Raw genomic sequence first — 25,859 nt, 5'->3', positions numbered from 1 at the left:
ATTATACGGGAGGAAATATGGAAGAGAGGACAGCTGAACTTGGGATTAAAAGATGATTAAATTTCATTGAGCAGAAAACTTGGAGAGGGCAGTTCCAGCAGGTGACAGGGCAGGGACAGAGGTGCAGAGCTGGGAAACTGCTAGTTCGGTGTGGCTGGACACGTGGTTTGTGTGAATGGGCTATGGGCTATGGGAGATAAGACTAGAAGCCTGCTTTTCCTATGGCACACAGTAGGCACTTTAGAATTTAATGTCTGCACTGAATAAATGAGGTGAGGAGGATAGGTAGAAAGAAGCCCAGCATGGACACCAGGATCCCACATGTCACCTTGTTCCCAGTACTCTGGGTTCCCTTGAACATGTCACTGGAGAGATGCGCTGTCCTCAGCTGTCACCTGGGGGAAATGTGATCATCCCCACACAGTTCAGAGAGTTACCAAGACAAAGTGAACAACGAGAAGGATAAGCCTCAGATAAAGAAAACCATCATGCCCTGACAGGACTGGACAGGATTGGCTACAGACTGAAGTGAAGTAAGATAGTCTTGGTAACAACAGATGTGAGCACTTTCTTCTAGAGTTCTTATGTACAGTAATATAATTCCTCAGCAGGCAAGAGCAGGTGGGGGAAAGCCAAGACTGTGATTACCTAGATCAACCAAAAACAACAGACTCGCTGGGGATGTAGTTCAGTGGTAGAATGCTTGTATAGCACATGCAATGCACTATGTTCCAGCCGCAGTACTGCAAAAGAAAAAGAATATAACAGTGTCATCGATGGACATATGGAGACAGACAGGTTGGAAAGAGCTGTTCAGTATCAAGTGAAAGACCGCTGAAGCACCTGTAGAGAAGCCAAGAAAGGAAGCCTCCTGGAAGCAGGAGATTGAATGGAAGAATCCAGTGAGCCCCAGGAATATGCTCAGATAGCAAGAGGCTCCTGGTATCCTTCCAAGTCCACACTGCATCCTTGCTCTAGTGCTCCTGATGAGGCACAGGCTGCTATGCAGAGCAGGAAGAACTCTTTTCTCTGCCAGTGACTTACCTGGAGCCAATCTACTTTGGCAGCCAGCCACCGGGGCAGGATGGGTGTGCCTTCATGACAGCTTCTTGGACGAGTCTTGCTCTTTTCAGCCAAATTTCCTGAGCTCTTAGATTTCAAAATGGATTCAACCAGAACAGCCCCATATTTCCCAAACAAAATTTGGTTTGACAGATTCTCTTGTGCTGATCCAAATCAGGTCAGATGCCTGCTGAGACATCTCATAAGCAGATCCCGTTTCTTTTGGTGTTTACACTGGAGGGTAAGAGGAGGCCACCAGGTGGACAGACCCATCAGTGTGGCATGACTATCAAAGCTACAGGGTGGGACAGCAATCTTCCAGAGAGTCTTCCTTGATACTCCTGATCAGAGACACCTCCACGTGTCACCTTGATGACAGGGCGAGCTTGTTTCCTCCAGTGCAGCAAGCTGTCCCGGAAAATCTGGGCCAAACCCCTGTGAGTAAAGTAGAGCCTGAAGGACTCCTGCTTCGGTCTCAGAGTTTCTCCTACACATCTGCTTTCTAAGCCCACGCTAGAGGCTCTTCTTCAGGAGGGCACACAGGCAGTTGCAGGAGAGGGAGTGAAGAAGTAGCCGTGGTTTTAGATGCAGGGATGCATCCTTCTATACTGCAGACACCTACTGCCTTTGTTGCCTTGGCAGAGTGATTCAGAGCCAATTTCAGGTGTCTCTGGGAGATCCTGTGCTGCCTCCTCCAACCTGCGCCACGTTACAGAAATGCAGGAATCACAAGGGAGAATCCAGCCACAGGGGAAGGCGCATAACACTACATCACGGAGTAGAGCTGCCGTTCACCAGGCACTAGCATGATGAGGACCGCCAGCACTGATCCATGGAAAAGAATTAGAGGAAAACAACACTCATCTGGATGGCTTGAAAAATTTGAGTGAGAAAGCACCAGCTGGTCCAGAGAAATTCGTCTGGTCTGGAAAACAATCTCAAGACACTCTCCTTGAAACCTAGAGGTAAAAAATTCTTGTCATTTCCTTGGCGGCCTGTCACTAACCATGTTATTTCAGACGGACTGGCAGGTGCTCATGACGTGTTTCTGCTACCACAAGGTGAATGAGTTTTAGAGAACTGTTTGTGGGAGCTGAGAGTCTGTCAATGTTCAACTACGGTAAAATAAAGACAGAGGTTAGGCCTGAATTCCTACTCCATGTTGACAAGCACAGAGCAACACTGACTCTTTAGCGAGGCTAGCATTTCACAGCAGAGAAGCCATGAGCAGGATCAGCACTGATTAATAATATTCTGGCGTGTAGCAGGGAGGTGGAGTTGTTTGGAAGCTCTGAGAAGCCCTGTCAAGACAGGCAAGAGTCTGAGCCTGGAGGTTAAAGATTTGGATGCTGAGGCATTCAGGAAGATCAAGGTCAAATTAGGTCTGTGAATAATGGGGACAAGGATGCTCTCACAGGACTTCCAGGGACATAGATTAAGCAGTTAGGGATGTGTGGCTATGTCCCACTGTGGTATAGTGCCACATGTTTTCAGTATATGATTTGTTTTTTGTAATGATATATTCACAGTAGACATTTATGCACCAAATGGCATGATTTCCTCCCAATGTAGACTAGGATAAAATTTTTTAGAAACATTTTTTTAAAAATCATCATTGGTAGCTTATAGAATTGGGAGATATAAAGTAGATCCCCTTAGCTTTGTGGGATGTGTTCCAAGGCCCACCATGGATGCCTGCAACTGAAGATAGCACCAAATCCTATTATAGCATCTCACAGTACTCCAATAGTCAATCTGATAACTGAGACAGCAGCTCAGAGACTAATGGGAAGGTAGCATATATGATGTGGATACACTATACATAGGGATGATTCATATCCTGGAAGAGATGGAGTACATAGTGCTATATTTTATCATGCTCCTCAGAATAATGTAGAATTCAAAATTTACGAATTGTTCATTTCAGGAATTTCCCATTTAATATTTTCAGATCTCAGTTGACCATGGGTAACTAAAACCACAGAAAGCAAAACATTGGATAAAAGTAGACTACTATATACATAAGACATTTCCACTCTTCAAGCAAGAAAACTTGGAGGATTAATTGTATGTATAAGATTTTAATCCTCTGATATGTGTCCAACATCATTTTACTGAAGTGCAGTTCAAAAGCAACAGGATAGAAACTGGAAGATTGGGCAAGATTGTACCTGGACTTCCTTTGCATATGACTGTTGGATTGGAAAGGATTTTCCTTTTTAACAACTTTTTCCCTTCCAAATATAACCCCAAGCTGCTCTGTTCACTTCTCATTGTATGCCTTCAGTACTTTATGGATTTCCTTTGCCTTGGAATTGTCTAACACACGCTGCTTTGTGATTGTCCTTTTTTTCTGATAAACCAGAAGCTCCCAAGCACTGGGTCTTGCTGCCTGTAAGCCAGTACTTCCTAAAGGCAGAGAAGGTTTCCCAACGTGGACACTCAAGGGCAGAGGCTCCTGCCTTCCCCAACCCCAGTCCCTTGGAGAGGGGCAGCTGTTTATCGGACTGAACTCAGTTGACCATCCAGCCACCTGGGGGCAAACCAGCTTGCTCTTCACGGGAAGGAATTTTATCATGGTGAGATCAGATTCACAGAACAGAGTCCACCGGGAACTTGTAAGTGGCTCATTGATCTGTTTCTTCTCTTTGCTCCCACTTACTCTTCTTGTCCCGTCTCTTTCTCAGGCTTGTTTTCTGTAACCTAGTCTGAAAGGCTCGAACATGGAAGAAAATCTTCTACATCTGCCTTGTATATTTTTCACAGGCTAAAATAAAACAAAACCAAGCAGTAAAATATATTGCACAGTCCTGGCACTGGCCTGGGAGTGTCTGCGGTGGGCGGGGTCACTGCTAACAGACGGAGCTGAGGGGAGGGTTGTGTGGTGACTGATGCCTACTAGGAAGTTTCAGAGCCCCTTCTCTGAGCTTCCTTGTCTCATATAGGCCCAAATGATTTGGATCCATTTGGGGTAATTTCTTGGCCTGGAACTGTCCCCCAAATGCTTTTTAAAAATGAATTGGCTGTATTTAGCAGAGTAGTGTTTTTAATAGCTTGAAAAACCATATCCAGATGCTCAGCACAAAGGAGGAGGCCCCTTCCCTCCAACTCAGAGCCTGCCCCAGTGATCCTTAGCCTGGTCCCTCCCATCTGGACAGCTGCCCTGAGTCCTCTGGGGGGCTACCTTGGGAGGCCGCCCGGGAGCTCCAACTGGCCGCAGCTCCAAGGAAGGCAGGCAAACCATCTGGAATGCATCGTCCAGCTCGGCTCCATGCTGCCCAGGCACCCTGACAGCTTTTTGGGTCCTTGTGAGGCTTGGATTTCATCCATCCGCCTTCACCAGAGACCTCCAGACTTCTCTTTGACTCCTTCCAGAATTTGGATTCCACAGAGGCACAATTAGACCTGCTAGTCACTTCCAAGTTTGGCTTTCTCAGGAGCAGGACCAAGGTATACTCTGAGAGACACCTTCCGGCAGCTTTTGGTCCAGGAACAAATAAAGAAGGGGAACATTTTCAGCAAGGGCCCTCTGTCCATCTCCCTTTATTCCCACTGCGGTATCCCAGCCATCCACCCCGGCCTTCTTGACTGATACTTGTTTGGGAAGGAAATTCATCCCATCTCAGGTCTTCAGGGAGTCTTAGAAATGGCAACCTGGCTCTCCCAGTTATCTCCACACCATGCAAGTTTTCCTTGGGAGAAATAAGAAGATAAAATCTGTGAAGTGGGGAAGGGATTAGGAAGAAGTTTGCAATTATTCTCAAATCAAATCTGTAGAAAAGGATTGAGTGTTTAAATGTTTCTTCTTTAAAACCATAAATCTCTGCAAGTTATCATGGATTTATTGCAATTATTTCTTTAGGGTGACAAACACTTTGTTAATATGCAAAAAGTACAGATTAGTCCCTTCTAAAGTCTAAAATTCTTCCTACCACTTTGTACTCCTGATTGGTTTCATTTCCCCCAAATTCCTGCCGGCGGGGCGCAGATTCCAAGTTAACTGGGTCTAAATTAAAGAGGGCCTACTGTGCCTATCAAGCTCATTTTCTCAAATGGCTAGAGTAAAAAAGATACTAGAATTATCTCATTTCATGTCCCTGCACAAATCCCTCACCCAGCAATCGCAACAAGCATTCTTCCCCATGTCTTCAGCCCGCTATTAGCTACGGCTCACACCGCTGCTGCTGGCCAGGTGGAACCAGCAGATTGCAGCCTGGAACCAAGATATAATGCTGCTAGGTGCGCCTGCATCTCCGCAGACCATCATGGAGCAGGCCCATCTGTTATGGTTGATACATTGTGTCAACTTGGGGAGTCTAGAGGTTTGGCTAAGTAATTTAGCAGGAAGCCAGAGTATACAAAGCTTACTTTGTATACATCCTGAGCCTGTGGAAGAGGAGGGCAAAGATTATGTGAGAGCTACACGCCCCTTAGGTGGGGGTAGCCTGTTTACAAAGTAAGGAGGGAAAGAGGCTGCTTGCTGCCATTCCTTCCGTTTGCTCTGGCTGTTTGCTGTTCGGCTGCCATTCCCCCCTTTGGTCTTGTTGCTTTGCTATCTTCTGCCTTGGAGCTAGCCAAGTATGGACTGAAACCTCCACAAACTGTAAGCTAAATAAACCTTTCCTTCCTTCATTTTGGGCGTTGGGTATTTTGTCTCAGCAGCGAGAGAAAAGTAACTAAGATACCACCCTTATGTGCATTACCCTGCTTTCTCAACCCCAAGCTATCACCACATGCTATGCAAGCATAACAAGACCTGGGGTAAAGAGGAGGTCATATTACCCCATTGCAGGAAAACCGAGCAGGGAGCGTCCTCTGGCCACTGTGTGGACGGATCTCTTATGGGCTGCCCTCCTGCCCCTCCAGGTTCCAGTCCTTTGTGTCACTCAAACCACCCCAACCTTCTCCAGGATCCTCTCTTCCATTTTCTCCATCACCTCCGTTATCTACCCATTTTTATTCAGAACCACTTAGCAACTCTACCTTCTCACAGACCATGGCCTTCCCTATCAAAGGACGCCTGCGGGGCATTGCGGTCGGTCCGGGTCCCCAGAAGGGAAGTACTTTCCCTCAGTAGGATCTCTCTGTGCTAGATCTCCCTGGTAAAATGCAGCAAAGTGGCAAGGGCGAGGTGGAGCTGGGAAAATGGTCAACACAAAAGCTGGCCCTGGAAGTGCCAGGGGCAGGTAGACAGGCAGCCCGAGGTCAGTCTCAGCTTTGATTTTATACCAAGTTGAACCTGAGGTTTCCGATTTGTTAGGGAGAGCATAGCTCCAGGGAATTCAAGAGGCAGTCAGAACTCAGGAGCCCTGACCTCGCTAGGTAGAGGGTTGTGGGCTGCAGGACGCAGCCTCCCCATTTGAGTACAGGTCAGCACTCCATCCCAGGAATGAGGGCGCCCCACATACCCCATGAGTGGATCATTCGGAGTGAAGTTTCAGTGTCACAGGGGCAGGACAAGGAGGTGAAACGTTGGACACTAACTAAGGTCAGAGTTTGGTGAACGTGGAAGATGTACAGAGAGCCACAGCTCAGGGCTAGTGTGCGGACCCAGCGTCACTGCGGAGGCCTCACATCTCTTCCTCTTTTACCAATGAGGCCGCTGGGGGAGTCACATAGACTGAGGCCCTTAGGAGCGGGCACCTGGCTGTGGGAATATGATCTGATGTTGGGTGAGTGGGCTGGGCTGGGCTATTTCTGTCCTGATCGGCAGGGCCAGTTCTGTTGGGCTAGGGAAGGCAGAGGACACAACATGGACCCTGGTCCTCATCAGCCATAAAGGAGAACATGTTTATTATTAGAATAGCACCTCCCTGGCATCCTGGCCACGTGCCAGCCTGGCATGGTGGGGGAAGCGCTGGAAAAGGAGTCCAGGAGTCTCTGGGCTGTTCTGGCTCTAATCAGTAACTAACTCTGAACCTTTGATATATATTTTCATGAACTGCTGGGCTCTGGTTTCTTCACTGGTGAAATCAGGAAGTTGGGCTCAATCGGCAGCTGTCAAAATATGGTCCTGAGGTTGGTAGCATCAGTTTCACCTGACAGTTGACATGTTCTCATTATGTCTCCCTGTGAGAAAGGCAGATTTTCAGGCCAGACTCAGACCTATTGAATCAGAAACACCGGCAATGGAACCCAGAAATCCATGCTTTAACAAGTCCGCAGGTGATTCCAATGCGCAGCAAGGTCTGAGAAGAAATGGGCTAAATAATTTCCAGGTCTTTGTGTGGGTCTGTTAGGAGAGATGAAATCAATCTGCCTGTTTCCGTCTGTCTCTCTCCTTGTCTGTCTGTCTGTCTGCCCCCAACCCCCAGCAAGCCTCCCGCAAGCAGTACACAACTTGGCCAGTAAAACCCCCAGCCTTCTATTCTGGTAGTTAAAAGTCCCGCTTCCCCCAGCGGGTCTCAGCTTCGTCCTCTTTCTCCTCAGCCTGTCCCTAATCCCAGAGCCTGCCTCTCTGCAAGAGATGCTTTAGTGTTCTGTCACCAGGTGGCAAATTGTACCATAAATTCTTGTCTCCTCTACCTCCTGCCCAATTAGCCAGAGGTAAGAGAGGAAGATTTACTCTTTCCCACAAGCAAGGTCACAACCTGAAGTTGTCATGGAAGCCAGCTTCCATCCTGGCTCTCCGTTGGCTGCTGCAGCGGATTGGCTCATAGGCAGATGGCTCTGCCTGGTAGCAGGGATTTCATAGGCAAGGCGACACGGGGAGGGTAACCAAAAGGGAAGAATAGCTGTGCTAAGCCTGTTGCCTTCTGGTTAAAAAAAAAAATTTATAGATCTATTTATAACTTGTCTTGCTCCACAAAGGATTTGAGGCGGCTGCCTTCCTTGTTGGAAAATCCTTGATGCCAGTACTTGGCATCTGATACCATAGAGTTCCTGGCCCAGAGGAAGGGGCCAAGCCTTTCTTGTTCACTCAGACTCTGTGGAGGACATAATGGGTACTCCAGGCAGCCTGTTCTAGAATATTCTTCCTGCTTGTCTCCGCAGAGAAAATGCAGTCACCACGATCCTGTTTTTGTTTTTACATGGCATAACACAGCTTTACATTTTTCCTTACAGGTCACATAAACAAGATTCACTAGGAAAACGCCCAAAAGCTCAGTCTGAGAAGTAGTTGTCCAAGATCATATGTAAAGGGAATTCTTCAATTTTCTATGGTGATCTCTTCCTCCTAGGCAAAGGCCTACTGAAGAATTATCAGTTGTGTGATTACTTAGGAACTGATTTGGGTTGTAGGTACATTGAAGTCAGTTAATACATGTTATATGCTTAGAAGAAAGCCAGAGCCATAGTAAATGCTAATAATTCAAGAATTACCTCAATCTCTTTCTCTCTTTCTCTGTCTGTGTCTGTCTGTCTGTCTGTCTGTCTGTCTCTCTCTCTCTCTCTCTCTGAATAAACATATCCAAGTCCCTATTAAAACCTCCCCAAAGGAGGCTAATGGTAAAGGTTTAGTACTTTGATGTTGTCCTCGGGCCAGCAGGCTAGCAGAGACCGCCACAAACCCCACTTTGACCTGAGCTGAGCTTCCTTCCACATCCAAGGTGTCGTGCTCCGGCTTTCAGAGACTGTGGGCCCTGGACCTCAGATATGGCTGAGCCCTGGCACCAGCCGACCTAGTTTGGACCCTATTGTGCCCACCACAGTCACATCAGTGTCACTAATTTGCATGTAGGCACTTGTCCCTGGCCTTGCTGTTTACCCCTAACACTCTCTGTGGAATATGACTATGAAAATAATTTTGTAGAAAAGAGCCAAGAGCAAAGACTAGACAACATACTTTCAGAGAAGTAAAGAGACCAGGCATCAAGACTTGTCATTAACCTGTAGAAATTAGAATCGTGCCATTGGTACAGAGAAGAGAACCCAGAAACACACCACACCAATACACACATGGCGCACACAGCAGGCATAAAAATGGCCAAAGGGGATCGTAGTCCATTCAATAAATGGAACTGGAAAGTTGGTATAAAAAGATAAAATGGATCTCTACCATATATCCAAAAAAAAGGAAACTTAAAAATAAAAGGTGCAATTTTAAATGTCTTTTAAAAGAAACTACAGAATTCAGGCTAGGAAATAATGTCTCAGATAAGTACTAAGAGGTACTGGAAAGGAAATGATTCATATACTTTACATTAAAAATTTAAACTTGGAGTCATCAGAATTCATTATCAAGTCAGTCTAGGAAAAATATTTGCAATATATGTAACTGGCCAAAGCTTAGTTTTCAGAAAATATGAATCAACAAGAAAAAGTGAAACACACTACCCAAGAAGTGGACAAAAAATTATACACAGGCGTTCACAGAAGAGGAAACTCGGAGAGCCAACGAAGAAGGAAAAAAGTGCTGAACCAGTCAATAATAAGCAAAATAAAAATCAAGTCTACAAGGAGGTACTTTTCTCATACCTGTCAGATAGGCAAGAATTTAAGCCTGAAGATAACTAATATACTGGAAAAAATACAGGGCAGTTCTGGTACCTTCTCAGTTGAGTACAGAATACTGAACAACTTGGTATTTCCTGGTAGAGAGAAAAGGGGACAGGACCTACCACCCAGAAGTTCTGCTATCAGGTATATACACCAGAGATTCTCTCTATGTATATGACTATGTATGTCTATCTGTATCTAAGAAAGAACTAAAGCAAGACATAGATACAAGAATGCTTTGTGCTTCCTATTCAGAATAACTAATCCAAAACCAGCCATGGTGGCACATGCCTGTAATCTCAGAACTCAGGAGGCTGAGGCAGGAGGATCGCTGTGAGTTCAAGGGCAGCTTGGGCTACATACCGAGACTTTGTCTCAGAACAAAACAAAACCCAAACCAGAATAACCAACCCAAATATCCATCATCACAAAATGATTATATAAATTTTGATATGTTCAGGGCTGGGGATATAGCTCAGCGGTACAGCACCTGCCTGGCAAGTGCGAGGTCTGAGTTCAATTCCCAGTACCAAAAAAAAAAAAATTTTTTTGATATGTTCATTCAGTGCAATACTGTATAGCAGTAATAACTACAAAGAAGTAAGAAAGGCAAAGGAGTACTAACTACACACATCATTATGGGTGAGTCTCACAAATATGGAGTGAACTAAGTAAAACAGAGAAAAATACTCTGTTGTTTCATCTATATAAAGATAAACACCTGGAAAATTGAAACGATATTGTTTAGTGACATGGGGTGATAATAAGAAAGAGGATGAAAAGCCCTAGGCTTGGGAAATCTGCAAGGACTTGTGTAGTAGCCCGGGGCTAGCAAGCAGTCAGGGAGCTTTACTATCCCAAGGCCTACAGGAGCCCAAGGAGGAGATAGCTGTCTGTGGGTGGCCTGCCTGGAGTCGGGTGGCTCCACAGGGAGGCAGCAGAGGAGCAGTTGCTCCTCGTTTTCCTTGTCCTCTGCTGTGGCTTCACTTTGGCAGAGTCCCTTAGGGAACCAGGAATCAAGGGAGCCCCGTGCAGGTGGGATGGGTGAGCCTTAGGAGCACAGGCAGGGTGGGAAAGGCTGGAGAACGGATCTGGAGGGAAAGTGGAGATTACACAGCAAACATATGTGGGGATATTATAGAAGGCCAAAGGAGCATCAGCACACATTTCAGCACCATCACCTCCAGGGACTGGAAGGGTGGGAGTTGAAATCCGAGACAGACGCATGGGAGCTTCCATAGTGTTGACAATATTCTGTGCTTTAAGCTGGGTTGTGGAGTTACAAGTGCTTATTTTACTTTTTCAAATATGTATGCCTAAATTTATTTTCACACGCAGATATCGATTTCATAGAAAAATTTTAGGAAGTTGGTAATGCATTAATGAGGTAGGTGAGATGAAATGAGAACAGTACCCACTGGCTCTGGAGACGAAGGTGGGCTGGACTCCATACTTTACCACTAACTAGCTCAGATGAAGCTAATAAATGAGCTTCTTTGATGAGCCCTGCAGGGGCTTGGGAGGCATTGGCCCTGGTGTGAGGTACTGCCGTGTGGACAGGCTTTTTCAGGCTTGGCCCTTGTCTAGAAAGCAAGATAATACTACCCTTCTCATGTGGTTTGTAGGATTCACTAAGGTCAGGCATAGGGTGTAAACTCATAGGCTACTCTAAGAAAACTTTTCTTCTTCTCTAGCCTTCCTCTGCAAGTCTGTGCTCCATTACTTCCCCTCCCCCAAGTGCCTTTGTCCTGACCACCGTGATGTTTTTGACCTCTGGCCTTCCCCTCCTTGGTCCTGCACCCAGATATGCACCTATGCCCTGTGTCTTTTCCCAGCCTGGTCCTTCCCCATGTCGGCCTCCCTGGTTGAAACCATGGCTCTCCAGGAAGCTCAGTACAGTGTCTTCATAGCTCCTTAAAAACCAGCTGCTAACGAAAATGGAAATTGCAGTATGAGCACAGAAGCTCTCATGAAATGCACTTGGGAACATCACCTGCCCACCCCCATCCATGGGAGATATGTCCCAAGACCCCAGGGGATGCCTGAAGCCACAGTACCGAACTCTCTGTACATGGTTTTTTCCTATACATGCATACCAATGATCAAGTTTAGTTTATAGAGTAAGCCTAGTAAGAGAGTGACAGCAATAATAACAAATAGAGCCATAATAATACACTACAATCAAAATTCATATGTTATTTAAAAACATATGAGTTGTTTATTTCTAGAATTTTCCATTTAATATTTTCAGACCACAGTTGGCTGCTAGTAAATAGAGCAATAGGAAGCTAACCCACGGATAGTGGGGGCTACTGTAGTGTTCAGCTCATTGAAAAGATGTTTCAGGCAGGATAATCACTGCAGGCAAAATACCAAGACCCCTGCCTCAGAAAAATAGAATAGAATGAAATCTTATTCGAACTTAACACATACGGGTGTGCGCTTCTTTGTCAGTCTTCGCATGAGCAGCCTAGGTTTTTTTAATGTAAGCCTGAGTCTCTTGTTGTCTTTCTGGTATCCTTCCAGTTTCGGTAAGGTGGAGCGAGAACAGTCACTTGAGAAGCCCAAGGTCACAGAACTTGCAGCAGACCCGGGACTAGTGTCCTTATATTTCTCAGCACGGCGCCAAGCGGCATAGTGTCCTATAAATTTAGTTGAATTGCACAGAGCTGCTTGGCTGGCTTCCGGAGGAGGGTTGGGGTGGGAACAAAGAGGATGAATGCTGAGATGCAGGGAGCCAAAGAAAACTTGACCCAAGCTGTAACACTGCCTCTGGTGGTCATTCCTAGATCAAGAGCGAGGCTCCATTTCAGGAACAAAAGCTTCAACCAGTGTCTGACTCTCATTCTGCGACTCAATCCTTTTCTGGCGTGTGGGGTGGGCAGCTGGGGAGCAGAGATCAGGGGCATGAGAGGGACAGGCTTTGGCCTCCCTGCTAGCCCAGCTTCCCTGGCTTCTCCTTTGTCCGGTCTGTGCTCTGAGGTCAGAATCTAGTCCACAGTTATTTAAAAGTTTTGACTTGGCTCTGGAATGCTGGCGTGCTCTAGTGGAATTAGGTTTTCTAAGTGCAATTTCCTAGGGCTGCTGAGGCTTCACTAAGAGGTTTGGTAGATTCCAAGGAGCCAGTAGACACACATGCATATGTGTGTGTGAACGTACATGTGTGTATGTTGCGTGATCTCCCCCACCCCAGATCAGGCAAGCGCAGATCGTACGGAGAGTAAGGAAAAGTGCTTCCAGGCAAACTATGGCCCTCAGAGTTTCTCGGTGTATACAGGTTGCAGCAGACTTTATTGTCTACTGTAAATATTGTCTCATTTCCCCCACAGGGACCAGGATCTCCCAGGGTGCACGGGAGACTATGCAATTCCAGTCTTTTCGTCTGGCTGGACCTGCTCAGAGACAACGAGGGGGAGCACCAGCCCTAGTCCCAGGTGCTGGCAGTTCTCTGTGGGAAGCACATGGGCTGCACAGGAAGGGATGGCAGGGCCAGGCCTGCTGGCGACAGTGGCTGGGTAGGTGCGGGTGGTGATGGAGAAATGCAGGCCCTTTACACTGTTTCCCACAGATCCTAACTTAGGAAAGCTGCTTCCCAACGGGAAAAAGGAGGGCAATGCTTGATGTATTCTTGATGAGCGCTCCTTGAGTACTGATCGTTTACTTCCTGGTAGTATGATTTATGTTCTTGAGAGACTCAAACTGGACAGAAGGCATTTGTTTCATAACAGGGACCATTAAAACCTGGCGCAGAAGCTCCTAGGACCCTCTAGAGCAGCTTCCTGACTCCACTTGCCCAATCACGCAGCTCACTTGAAGGTCTGCTTCATGAATATTTTTTGAAGGATTGAAACGTTCTAAAAGTTTGCTTGAATTTTTACACTAAATAAAGAGTGAATTAACAACTAGCTCTCTGTCAACTAGTTTTGAAACTTTGCGCAAGTTATTTAATCCTCTTTTGTTTTTTTTTGTTTTTTGTTTTTTTGGTTTTTCTCCGGTACCAGGAACCGAACTCACGACCTTGCGCTTGCCAGGCAGGCGCTTTTGCCGCTGAGCTAAATCCCCAGCCCCATTTAATCCTCTTTTCCTTCTCCATAAAATTATGTAAATGATCATTGCGCGTCAGGAGGAGAATGCTAAGAGGGGTGTGGTGTCTACCACAAGAGCCCTCTCAGGTACAATATACAAGGGAAGATCTAAATGTACAGTGAATGTTTACATGTAAAAGACTGATCTTCCCCAAAGGGCTTAAAACATCATACTAGCGTGATACAGGCACACCAGCGTTTATAACAGCACAATTCATAATAGCTAAATCCTGGAGGCAGCCTGTATCACCCTCAACAGACAACTGGATAAAGAAAGGGTGGTATCTGTATATAGTGGCATATTACTCAGCTATAAAGAAGGACAAATTTGAGACATTTTTAGGAAAATGTATGTACCTGGAAAATATAATATTGAGTGAAACAAATCAGACACACAAGCTTGAATGCCAGATGGTTTCTCTCATTTGAGTAAGGCAAAGCACAAATGAACAGAGAAACAAAGGAAGGATAGAAGGAGACAAGGAGCTGGGTCGGGTCCTGGGGACCAAGGACAAGGGACATGGGGGAAGGGATGGTGAAATAGTGAAGAAATGCCAGATATGTACAGGATCCTAATAACCTCAATGACTGTGGACAGTATGTGCCATAAATATGAGCTAGGATTAATAATATCAACAAGACTGACCAGGGGAATAGGGAATTAAAGGAGGAAGGAGAGAGGGAGAAAGGGCGGGATTAAAAAAAGAAGCTATGTTGTATACAGGTACCAGCTCTCGAAGACGATTGTAAAATGCACATACTGCAAACGTGTATTAATAAAAAATTATTACAGTAAAAGACACATTATCATGAACTCCCTCAGAACACCCCACCGTGCTCCAAACACCTCGTCCAATCATTCTCACCACTCTCTGAAGCAGTTGCAGAAGTCCTTTTTTGTGAGTGTCTTTACCAGGAGTGATAGAAAACATGGCGAGTGCTGCCCCTGAGTGTAACGCAGAACAGGCTCATGAAAACAGTACTGCGTGTCCTCACCTACTTTATCCATTTATTTACTCTGGCACCCATGTCACTCTTCCCCCAAATCAAAAAGACCATGAAAAGTGTTTTGAATCAATTCAGGACACTGAGGCAGGTATAACAATGCAACTGAAGACACAAAAGAGGATTCCAGAACTGCCTCAGAAAGTGGCAAGGATGACGGGATAAGTGTGTTTAAAGTGAGGAAAGATTTTGAGGGGGATTAATAGCAATGTGTCTTTTACTGTAATACATTTTTAATTTAAACACTATATTTTTTCCTTTTTGAAACAGAATTGCACTATGTAGTTCAGGCTGGCTTTGAACTCAGTATGTAGCCTAGGCTGGCCTCAGACTCATGGCTATCCTCCTGCCTCAGCCTCCCAAGCGCTGGATTACAGGCATGGCAACCATGCCCTACTCACCATATTTCTCATCACTCCATGTATATGCTTCCTTTTTCCTTCCCTTAGCATGCATTTCTCTGGCCTGCCCTTTAAAATAAGGATAAGCAAAATTGAAATAAGTTGGTTCATTGACTGGCTTAGCTCAGATCCACACTAACACAGGGTAAATACAAACGTCCTGGGTGTCCAGGCAACCCCAGGCTGTTTGGAAAGGCGGTAGGGGCAGGGCGCTGGGAGGCAGGCATGAGGCTGGGTGGTGTGTGGACTGGTGGAGGGAAGGAGACCTCCAGGTGGAAGGTCAGTAGAGACTCTTCAGAGCTTTTTTAAAGCTAGAGAAGGAGAGGCCCCTAAGAGAGAGAGAAAGGAAGACAGCAGTGATAGAAGCGCCTCCTTGGATACACCCTGCGAGGTCAGGTTAACAAGGAGGCCCTCAAATCCCCGGAGGGAGACAAGCAGCCATTCAGCTTCAGCCCACTGAAGCAGGCTGTGGCCTCCGAACGTGTGCGGCTGCCTGGCTGAGAAACCTGGAGCGACACCTCCCTCCTCTCAGTGCTGTGAGCTGAGGGCAGCCTTGTCTGAGCTCCTGCAGCAGGGTGAACAGGGCCTTGGCCATCCCGCCTGGGCCACCGGCGGGTCCACTTGAAAACCTGGTCTGTGTCCACTGCACTCCCTGACATCACCCCTGTGCCGGAGGTGCTGGCCCTGGAGTCTCCTTGATGCCTGTCATGGATTTTACAGCGTACATCAAGAACAGAAGCATGCGTCATAGACATTTCAGTCTGGAGGTTTTGTAGCAGGCAGGTTCCATGAGCTTGGCTTTCTCCCGCCAGCTCTGTTGAACTGAAAAGAACAGAATGTCAGCGGGGCAGAGCACGTGCAAAGCTGGGCTGGGGTGCCCTGAATGCACTGTGTGTGGGCCTCAGAAGCCCCGTAGAAGCCCAGCGGAAGCTTGGTCCAGAAGCCTCCCTAGCAGAAAGGCACACGGTGAGTTTCCCCACGTCAGGGCTCCCTTCTCGCCAGGAAGCCCCTCCTGGCACTTGGCTCCTTGCAAGTCTCCTGGTTACTGAGCTCCACAGCGCCCATGCTGCCTCCACTGGGCAGCAGCCCAGCTCCAACACCAAGACCCAAGGAGCCAGGGTTGAAGTGCAGGGCACTGTGGCTGCAGGAGCCCTTACCCAGGTCCTCCACAAGGACTGGGGCTCCAAGGCATGGACCTGAGGCAAGTGCAACTCCCCAGTGAGAAGCAGGAGATTCGCCACATACTGGTGCCAGTGATTTGGGGAAGTTAACAGCCAGGCAAAAGAAATCCAAGCCAGGTAGTGTCCAACTGAGCTAGGTGAGGTGCTCAGGGAAGGCGGAGAATCTACTGGAAGCAAAGCAGTGCAGTTGGGAACTGTGTCTCCGAGCGTAGCTCCCGTTCCTCTGTAAGTGGTGCGAGAGGAGGAGAGCGATTGTGCTTGGGTGGACAATCACTGCCCACACAGTGTGTACTGCTCTTGTCAGCAGCCCTGGAGAGGGGCTCTTGTTCTGAATACTGTCTCTCTATTACAAAAAAAGGGGGGCTTCCTCCTGCATCTCCCTGTGCTAATCACAGCTCTTACTAGGTTTCCACAATGCAGCGCAGCACTCCACCCGACGAGGTACGTGGGCCGAGCTCTTTGTGAGGAGCCACCGCATGTTTTACCACAGATATTTTTCTCACCACCATGAATCCCCGTCCAGGCCCCTCCTCTAACTTGGGGACAATGGAATGTCTTGTCTGGAATCAGGAACACAATAGAAAATGGAGCAGGTGAAGGCAGAGGGCTGAGACCAGCGAGCCAACGCTGGGTCCAATCCGACAAAGCTGGGGAAGTGATGCCAAGACGGCGGTGTTGCAAGCGGGCGGGCGGGAAGGCAGCCACGCCAGGCACCTGGACCTCTGCCCAGGCTTTCTGAGCCGGGGCAAGGATGGGCTGTGTCTGGGGCTTCCCCAGGTGGCCCAGGGGCGGGTCTGTTCTTTTGTCTGGGCTGCTCCAGGCTTCTTCTCCCAGGTGAGGGCTTGCTCTGGCCTCCACTCAGTTCAAGAAAGCAAGGACTGGAGTTTGGGGACGGACTGTCAATCCTGAACATCCTCTTCACCATTTACCTCCAAGACCTACGAGGTCTCCCCCGAAAACAGGGTTGCCCTTCGCAGTCTGCCCTTGTGTGCCACAGTTCCTGCGGGGTTTCGGGAACCTGCACCTCCCTAGACTTTCACGACTCATTTGGCCATTTACCTAAACTGACGGTTATATTTTTGATAGTTATACAGTACGTCTCATCACTTCAATTAAGCAGTGAGTTGTTTTGAGTTTAAGTATGAGTACTTTCTATGACCTTTCACTAAGTACTTTACGTAGATTATCTCATTTAATCACACAGCGGCCCCATGACATACATATCATAATGGATTATCTTACTTTTGTAAGGGGAACGAGACAGAAATGTCCGCATGCTTGCCCAAGGTTCTGGCTCCTTCTGTGAGTTAAGCAAATTAAAACTTCTACATGCCTTGGTCTCATCTATAAAATGGGATGAATAACAATACTTCATGAGTGCCGTGAGAACGAACTAAACAGATTTGTATAAAGTGCTATGAACAGTTCAGGGCCCATAAGGGCTTGTGAAATAAATGAATATCTAAATGGCAGAGCTGGATGCAACCAGGCCATTTGATTGCAGAGCACAAGTTCCTAACTACTCGCCCCGCCTTCTCTCCTTGTTGGTTTGGTCCTGTTCTGTTTCTTCTGAAAGCTTTAGTAAAGAATTCGATTTCTATTTTATAGATGGGAGGTTTGAGCTATAGAGGACATGATCCAGCCAGAGCCACATACTCACTTCTTTTCCTGAGAATTCCACGGTGACACTTACGGGCCAGGTACTCCTCGGAGTAACTAATGTAGCTCACATGTTATCTTAGGAATGGGCACTATATTCTTCCTACTGTGTAGATCAGGAAGCTGGGACATGGTCTGACCTAACTCTGCTGTTACATCTGTACCTTCCTGAGCCCTTCCTTCCACGTGGGGCCAACCAGTTCTGCCCATAAGGGTTGAGTAATTAGAACGCTGAGCACCAAGGTACTTTACTGAGGGACTGCCCTTGTCCTGTCTATTCTCCCTTGGACTGTGGTCAAGCTCTCTATTGGACCCCAGATTTTAATACCTGCTATGGTGGATTAACTTGGAGCTGAATAGCATAGCATGGTGCTGGGAGGATTGTTAGCAACAATGTGAAAGGAGAACTGGACAGGAAGATGATGAGCTGTTGATTCTCCTGGAGAAGCTTGTTGCGCTGGCTTCCTGATATGAACTCGGCTGCTCTCATCATCAGAAGAGCTCGGGACCTTGCTGTTGTTGAGGATGGCTGTGGGTTTTTTGGTGGGGAGTTCAGGTCCTTACTTTGAGTGTTGTTTCCTGGCTCCAGTGTAGATCCTTCATCCAGGGTGCAGACTGTCTAGCTTCCGCCACTGACCTTTGGGCCTTCCCAGTGCAGATCCGTGATGACTTGCAGCAGACATTGTCATGAGCTTTAGGCCTCCAACTGGACCCATGGAAGACATTGCTATGGGATATAGGTCTTCAGCTGGACTCATACAGGACATTGCCGGGGGATCCAGGCCCTCAGCTGGATTCTTTGGGTAGCTAGTGTGTGGACAGATCTCCCTTACTCTTTTGCATTTGACTCATTGGGTGAACATTATAAAATAATCCTTTAAATTATGTGTCCTATATTAAATCGTTTCCCTTGCCAACCCTGACTACAACACCTGCCTTGGCCTAAATTCCATACAGATCATGCCAGCCTGGTCCATTGCTAGGATGACCAACCATCCTAGTTTGTCTGGATGTCCTAGTTTTAAAGCTGAAAGTCCTTTTTAGCAGGCAACCGCTTGGCCCTGTGGCTGTTTTCTGATCCAGTGATGTCTTGGTGTTTGGTGCTTAGTAACCCTTGCATTTTTCTATAGATTTCCAGAGAATATCATTTTAACTTAGCATAGCTATAACACGTTTTAAAACACAAAAGCATAAGGAGTATTATTAGGGATATTTTCTTTCCTGGTGGAGGAGATTGCTTGGGTTTATTTTTCTAAAACTGTGCCAGAGGAGCATAATTAGCCACATCAGCAGCTGTCTTTCTGCCCCTCACAGATGACCCACTGAGCTGTTTTTTATGTTCTCCCCTTTCCTCTGCAATTTCATTCTCTCCAAAAACTTCTCCTACTGGTGCCCTTTTTGCAGTACCATGCAGCACACAGAACTGGGCATTACATTCAGGACACAGCAAGAGCAGAGGAAAGGAAGTGGACTCTACTAGCAGAAAGATCTGATGGGAATCTCGTTTCTGACGTCATTTTACATCTTTGTGCGAGTTCCTTAACCTCTCTGAGCACCGTCTGCTAAAGGATGAAGAGAAAATCAGCCGTCTTTCGCACGAACTGACAAACTCCCTTAGGGCGGGGACCATGGCTGTCTTGCTCATGGTGGTAGCTTCAGCAGCTAGATCAGTGCCTGTTACACAGCAGGCACGCAAAGTACTTGTTGAATGAAATGAAGCAACCCTTGGAAGGTACTGGAAGACTTGTCTACCAGGCAGCCTAGACAGTGGTACACCACTAGATGGCACTAATGCCCCACATGTAATTTATCCTCCTGATTTTTTTTTTCTCAAAGGGGGCGGGGCAAAGACTCAAATTGCAATTCTGTGTGGAAGTGATTCTGCAGAGATTATAACATCTATCTTTCACTGAGCATCAGGCTAGGCCATTTATAATGCATTACTGTAGCTCTTCTAACAGCTGCAGGAAAAAGCATCCCCTATACAGGTGAGCAAATGAATTTCCAGTGGGTTTCAGTAACTTTTCTTAAACTATACAACTTCGTAGGGAATAGAAAGAGGCTTGAACCCAGGTCTGTTAGGCTCCAGGCCAGTGTTCTTCCATTGTATCCTACTGCTTCCTCTTTGGTGGCCTGCTACAACCCATGAACCCCCTGCCTTCTGTGATAGCCCTCTAAATCCTCACAGCTGTTTGCTCTTTTATCACTGACCTGAAAGAACTCTACATAGAAATTGATTTCTAAAAGGTAACATGAGAGATGAGAAATGAGTCAGAGTAAACTCAATATCTCTTGGGCCAGACATTTCAGTCTTGAGCTCATGGATGAGCTAAGTGAGGCATTCCGGAAGTAACTGACGATGAATGGAGTCAGTCATGACTAGTTTTTCATTCAGGAGCTATGTCGACACCCAGGGTTGGCAGATATAGATGAGATGGGTTTATAGTCCGGGTGGGGGCATAAGACATGCACATATGGGATGGGACATGGGAATATACAAGATGTACCTAAGTGCCACGAACATAATACATATAACAAGAGAATTAGAAATTTGCAGACCTGAAAGGTTTCTGCGACTGCGACGGTCCCAGGTCTGAAGGCCAGGCTGCCCTTCACAGAGAACATACCAGGGAGACTGCGAGTAAACAAGTCCCTTTCTACCCCAGGTGTAACCCGCAGACCAGAGGCACTGCTATCATTTGAGAGCTTGTTAGACATGCAGACTTGTCCCAGACCTCCCGAGCCAGAATCGGCATTTTAGCAAGATCTCAGGGGGTTTACACACATTTAAAGACCTTGGGGGACCAAGTGTTTGTATTTCTAGGTCTCTTTAAAATGTACTAACACTTTTAATTCCCTTTGTAGTTTTAATTTTGAATGTTGATGCACTTTTATAAGAATGGTACTAAATGCTATAAGCTTTTGCCATTCTGCTGTATAAGAACCCGTGGAAACACCTGTTATGGTTGATACATTGTGTCAACTTGGGGAGTCTAGAGGTTTGGCTAAGTGACTCAGCAGGAAGCCAGGGTGCTTACTTTGTATACATCCTGAGCCTGTGGAAGAGGAGGGCATGGAAATTATGCAAGAGCTACAAGTCGCTAAGGTGGGGGTAGCCTGTTTACAATGTAAGGGAGGGAAAGAGGTTGCTTGCTGCGATTCCTCCCTTTTGCTCTGGCTGCTTTGCTGTTCCACTGCCATTCCCCCCTTTGCTCTTGTTGCTTTGCTACCTTCTGCCTTGGAGCCAGCCAAGTATGGACTGAAACCTCCACAAACTGTAAGCTAAGTAAACCTTTCCTTCCTTCATTTTGGGCGTTGGGTATTTTGTCTCAGCAACGAGAGAAAAGTAACCAAGACAGAATTTGGTACCAGAGGAGTGGGGTCCTTGTTGTGACTATACCTGACCATGTGGTTCAAGAGCCTTTGGAAATGGCTTGTGGGAAGTGTTCGGAAAGGTTCAGAGATGTCGCCTGAAAGAGAAGCGCTAGAACAGCTTCGGCTGTTCTGTCTGGGAGATTCTGGTCAGAGCTCCGAAGACCAGAAGGCTAATAGAAATTCTGCTGGTAAAGACCAGCTTCAGGAGGTTTCTGCTGGGAAGAAGGACTTCATTGGTTGTTGGATTCCAGACGATGTGTGTTATGTCTTGGCAGAAAGTTTGTCTGCATTTTGCTTGTGTCCAAAGACTTTGCCTAAGACTGAGATTAAGGGCGGCAGTGGAGTGGTTAATCTGGCAAAAGAAATTTCAAGGCAGTCAGACTTTGGGGAAGTGGCATGGCTATTGTTGGGAGCTTTTAGCCAGATTTATATTGAGAATCAAGAACAAAGAGCCCAGCAGGATGATTTAAAATGTTGTGAGTTTGGCCAGAAAGAAAGCTGCAGTAAAGCTGTGGACTGCAAAGGTGGAGCTGAGAAGCTCTCCATAGCTGAGAAAGAACAAGAAAATAAAAAAGATGGCCTGAGGGCATCACAAGAAGCAGCAAGTCTCCCCCCTTTGCAGCCTCAAAACTGCAAAGGTGAAAGACCTTGCCTTGAGGAAAAAGCTGCTGAGTGTCATGTTCCGGAATGGCGGCAGCGGCCGCACCAGGTTCCAGAATGGCGGCAGCATAGAAAATTTGTTCCTCAGAACTGGATTCAGAGTGCCCAGCGATCCAGGCACTCGACCCCTGAGGCCAACAGAGAGGAAAACTTGGCTACTGTTCCAGGTGGCAGCAGACCTTGGCATTGCCCCTGTGGCCCTGGCTTTAGGTGCATGGAGAATGCAAGAGTCCTGAGGTTAAAGAGGCTTCCACCCAGATTTCAGAAGGCCTGGGAGGCCAGGCAGTGTGCCCCTGAGAGGGTATTGTGTGAGACTGTGAGTGTGAAGCAAAAGGTGCTCTGGAGACCTCAGAAGTTTAGAAAAGCCAGGACCGTGGATCATCTGAGAAAAGCTGTAGGGAGGGAGCAAAGCAGGCCTAAGAGAGAAGCCGTGGAAGCTGTAACCACCAGAAGTGCCATAGGGGTGGACTCGTGCAAACCCTTTGGAGCTCACAGTGTGCCACAAGTTGCTTCAGATGCTGCATGTGGAATTACAGGACATAATGTTAGCCCTGCTGGATTTCGGACTTGCTTTGGTCCCAATGCTCTGTTTCCCCCTATTTGTACCTTTTGGAATGGTACTGCTTATTTTGTGCCATTGAATGTTGGAAGTGTTTAGCTTTTCGTTTGTACAGGGGGTCACAGCTAAGAGTTTGCCTTACATCTCGGAGGAGACTTGGGACTTGAACTCTTCAGCTATGTTGCAACTGTTAGGACTTTGGCAACTCTTGCAGATGGACTAAATACCTTTTGCATAAGGGGATGTGCATGAGTCTTTAGGGGGTGAAATGTTATGGTTCTAATGGAATATAATGTCTTTGTACCTGGAAACTGGTTTAAAGAAATGTGTATGGTTGCCAAGTTGACAAGGGGTGGATTGTTATGGTTGATACATTGTGTCAACTTAGGGAGTCTAGAGGTTTGGCTAAGTGACTCAGCAGGAAGCCAGGGTGCTTACTTTGTATACATGCTGAGCCTGTGGAAGAGGAGGGCATGGACATTATGGGAGAGCTACATGCCACTTAGGTGGGGGTAGCCTGTTTACAATGTAAGGGAGGGAAAGAGGTTGCTTGCGCCGGTTCCTCCCTTTTGCTCTGGCTGTTTGCTGTTTGGCTGCCATTCCCCGCTTTCCTCTTGTTGCTTTGCTACTTTCTGCCTCGGAGCCAGCCAAGTATGGACTGAAACCTCCACAAACTGTAAGCTAAATAAACCTTTCCTTCCTTCATTTTGGGTGTTGAATATTTTGTCTCAGCAACGTGAGAAAAGTAACCAAGACAACACCTAACAGCTAAATCTTTTGTGGGCTGGTGATTTATCAGTTGGAAGGAAAATGTCTTATCCAAAGTATTTTTGCATGCATTTTTATAATGAGAATTATTCAAGAAACTAGGCCTTGAGAAAAACATAAAAGATAATTTTAGGTCGCTAGAGGAAGTTTATCTTATGTTCACCCAAACTGAGGTGTATTCTAATTCTTTGCAAATTGCAAATCTATGTATATGTTGGAACCATAACACTAGAGCAAGTTCCTCAGGTGACTTCCTACCCTCTCCTGCTACCTTCCTATCCATCCTTTGGGGTACAGGAAAATTGTTGGAATACGCAATCTGTGACTGTGATAGACATAACTAGACATTCATAAACCAGCACATAAAGACAGAGCACATAAAACAAAGTAAGGAAACATGGGGTTGGGGCCAACACATGTTAGCTGTGCAGCCTCACATCCCCGGGTCTCAGTTCAGACCTGGGAAGTGGAACTAGATGGTGGCTGAGTTCCTTCCTGGTCTTGTGTTCCATGGGCCTGTTACCTGGGAGTTGGAGGACGAGTAGTTACTCATGAAACCCAGAATACGCAGTCCCAAACAGAAATGGTCCACAACATCCTTACTTCCAGATATAATAGTTGAGAAATCCGGTTACCATAGTAACTCACCTTCATGGAGTCATTTATAAATTCAGTTCTGTAAAATGACAGTATTATGTACTGACACCTGCAAAACTCCATGTTTCCTTTGCTTCCATTCTTGCCCAGGGCTACGATGCCAGGAATTGTCATAATCTGGAGAAGCAATCAGAGCTCTCAAGCTGCCTTTCAGGCTGCTGGAACAGAAGGTGCTGACAGGGTGGGAGTGAAGGAAGGCCTCCTCTCAGTTTACTCATCCCGCAGCCGCCCTTCGCAAGCTGCAGCAAATATTTTGTGATGTTGCAAGATGTTACAAGAAGTGAAAAGCAAGCTGTGATTCAGCTGGTAGGAAGACTCTGCAAACAAAAAAGGAGTGATCTGTTTTGCAGCAGACTATGTCTTCTGCCAGCGTCCACAGACTGAAATATTGAAAGAGGGAATCCTGCAAGACACTGCCATCGTACATCCTGCATTTTCTACATGGACCGACTCAAAATCTTTTGGCCTCCCTCATACCGGCCTGTGGGCTGCAGACCCCTAGGAGATACGGAGTTCAAACCAGGGAGCTACAAACCCATGTGCATGTTTTGTCTGTAGATGGAACGACAGATGTGCTTATATATACGGATTACTGTTCAAATCAGCACAAATGTCACTGTGATGAATGTGAGAAATTAGTTTGCAATGTTACTGAATATATCTTTGCTTTCTGTTATGTGTTTTCTTAATCAACTGATACTAAAATAGTTAATATCATGCTTGAGCTTAGGAAAATGTTTTTTGTAATGCTGAAACGCTGCCTCTACTTTTTAGCATGTTTGTCCTGGCCCTTGCGGGAGAGAACAGGGACATTTTGCTGTCAGGACAGAAACTTTTCCCTGGTTACTGGCTCCATTTTCATGGCTTCTAGAACCTCAGCAGCCACAAGGAAGACATGTAAGTAGCTGGGCATGCTAGGCTGTGAGAAATGCCAGCCCTGGACAGCAGTAAGCTCTGAGGAGCGGATACAATTTGAAGCTCACACATTTGTGAGAAGCAGAACCGTACTTTGATGGCAGGAACCCATTTCTTTGCATTGTCAGAAACTGATCATCCGGAACTCATGGTCTTCCACCTTCCTTTTCCCTGGGAGCATGTCTAGGGCAATGATGGCGAACCTTTTAGAGCTTTTCCAACGACACACACAGCCCACTGCAGTATATGTGCCGTAGGTTGGCCAGCACGGGCCCAGGGAGAGGCTGTCTGTGAGGTTTGCAGTGGGCAGGGGAGGAGTGAAGAACTGGTGCCCATGGGGCACATGTCAAGATATCTTTACCCTTGTCTGCACGACTGTTTCGGGCCATGCCCTTCATTTCTCTGGCATTCTGGGCACCGGTAAATACACTACAGTCTCCCTGGGACACAGAAATATGCACGTCTGCTTAAGGCCTCTTCAGCGGGGACCCACTCAGCCCCTACTTATTGGAGGTCTTGCCACCTTCCTGGGGCTCACCTGAGGATTCAGGAAATGTCTTTTCTGTTCCCAAATGCCACATTTGGGACTGCACCACTTTCCAGGTGAGCTTGGAGTTGGGCACAGGGCCCCTTCACATTTTTTCTATTTTCCCAAGAATTTGTTTTTTTCTCTCCAAAACTGTTTTCCTCTTTTCTATTCTATCTTCCAAATAGTGTCTACGCCACTAGTTCATTTGCTGGTTTGTTTCCTTCAGTAAGGGCAGCTTCTGAATCTCAATGCCACAAATACACTTGTTTCTCTGCCTCTATCACTTGGCTTTTCTAAGACAAGGAGCACACACAGGGCTGGCTCTGCATCGGCGGAGGGGATAGAAAGGTAAATGCAGGGGAAAGGGATTGGCTGATCTCATTCTGGCACATATTGAAATTAGTACAGATTTCATGGATGCAGGACCTGCAGGAGAAATCAGTCCCACATGCAATGAGACACTGAGAAGAAATTGGAGGAATATTAAAAGAATCCCCATAGCAATGGTGCAGTTTTCCTACAAGCTTGTGACATTCTCTGCACTGTGGCACCCGGAGCTGAGTG

The 25,859-nt window shown here is 46.7% G+C and overlaps 1 long non-coding RNA gene across 2 annotated transcripts; it reads left to right on the top strand.

Moving 5' to 3' along the window:
• Window positions 1-1,184: 1,184 nt before the first annotated feature.
• On the top strand, window positions 1,185-24,568 carry LOC106149235. Of its 2 annotated transcripts, XR_001235286.1 has the most exons (3): window positions 1,185-2,027; window positions 3,014-3,680; window positions 23,942-24,568. It is a non-coding gene; the product is annotated as an uncharacterized LOC106149235 (long non-coding RNA). The 2 variants fall into 2 exon arrangements; XR_001235285.1 differs by lacking the exons at window positions 1,185-2,027; window positions 3,014-3,680 and adding an exon at window positions 21,074-21,109.
• Window positions 24,569-25,859: the final 1,291 nt, after the last annotated feature.

The sequence above is a fragment of the Chinchilla lanigera genome, unplaced genomic scaffold (assembly GCF_000276665.1).
Source record: "Chinchilla lanigera isolate Chin_1 unplaced genomic scaffold, ChiLan1.0 scaffold00040, whole genome shotgun sequence".
Classification (NCBI taxonomy): Eukaryota; Metazoa; Chordata; class Mammalia; order Rodentia; family Chinchillidae; genus Chinchilla; species Chinchilla lanigera.
This window is presented reverse-complemented; position numbering and strand designations above follow the sequence as displayed.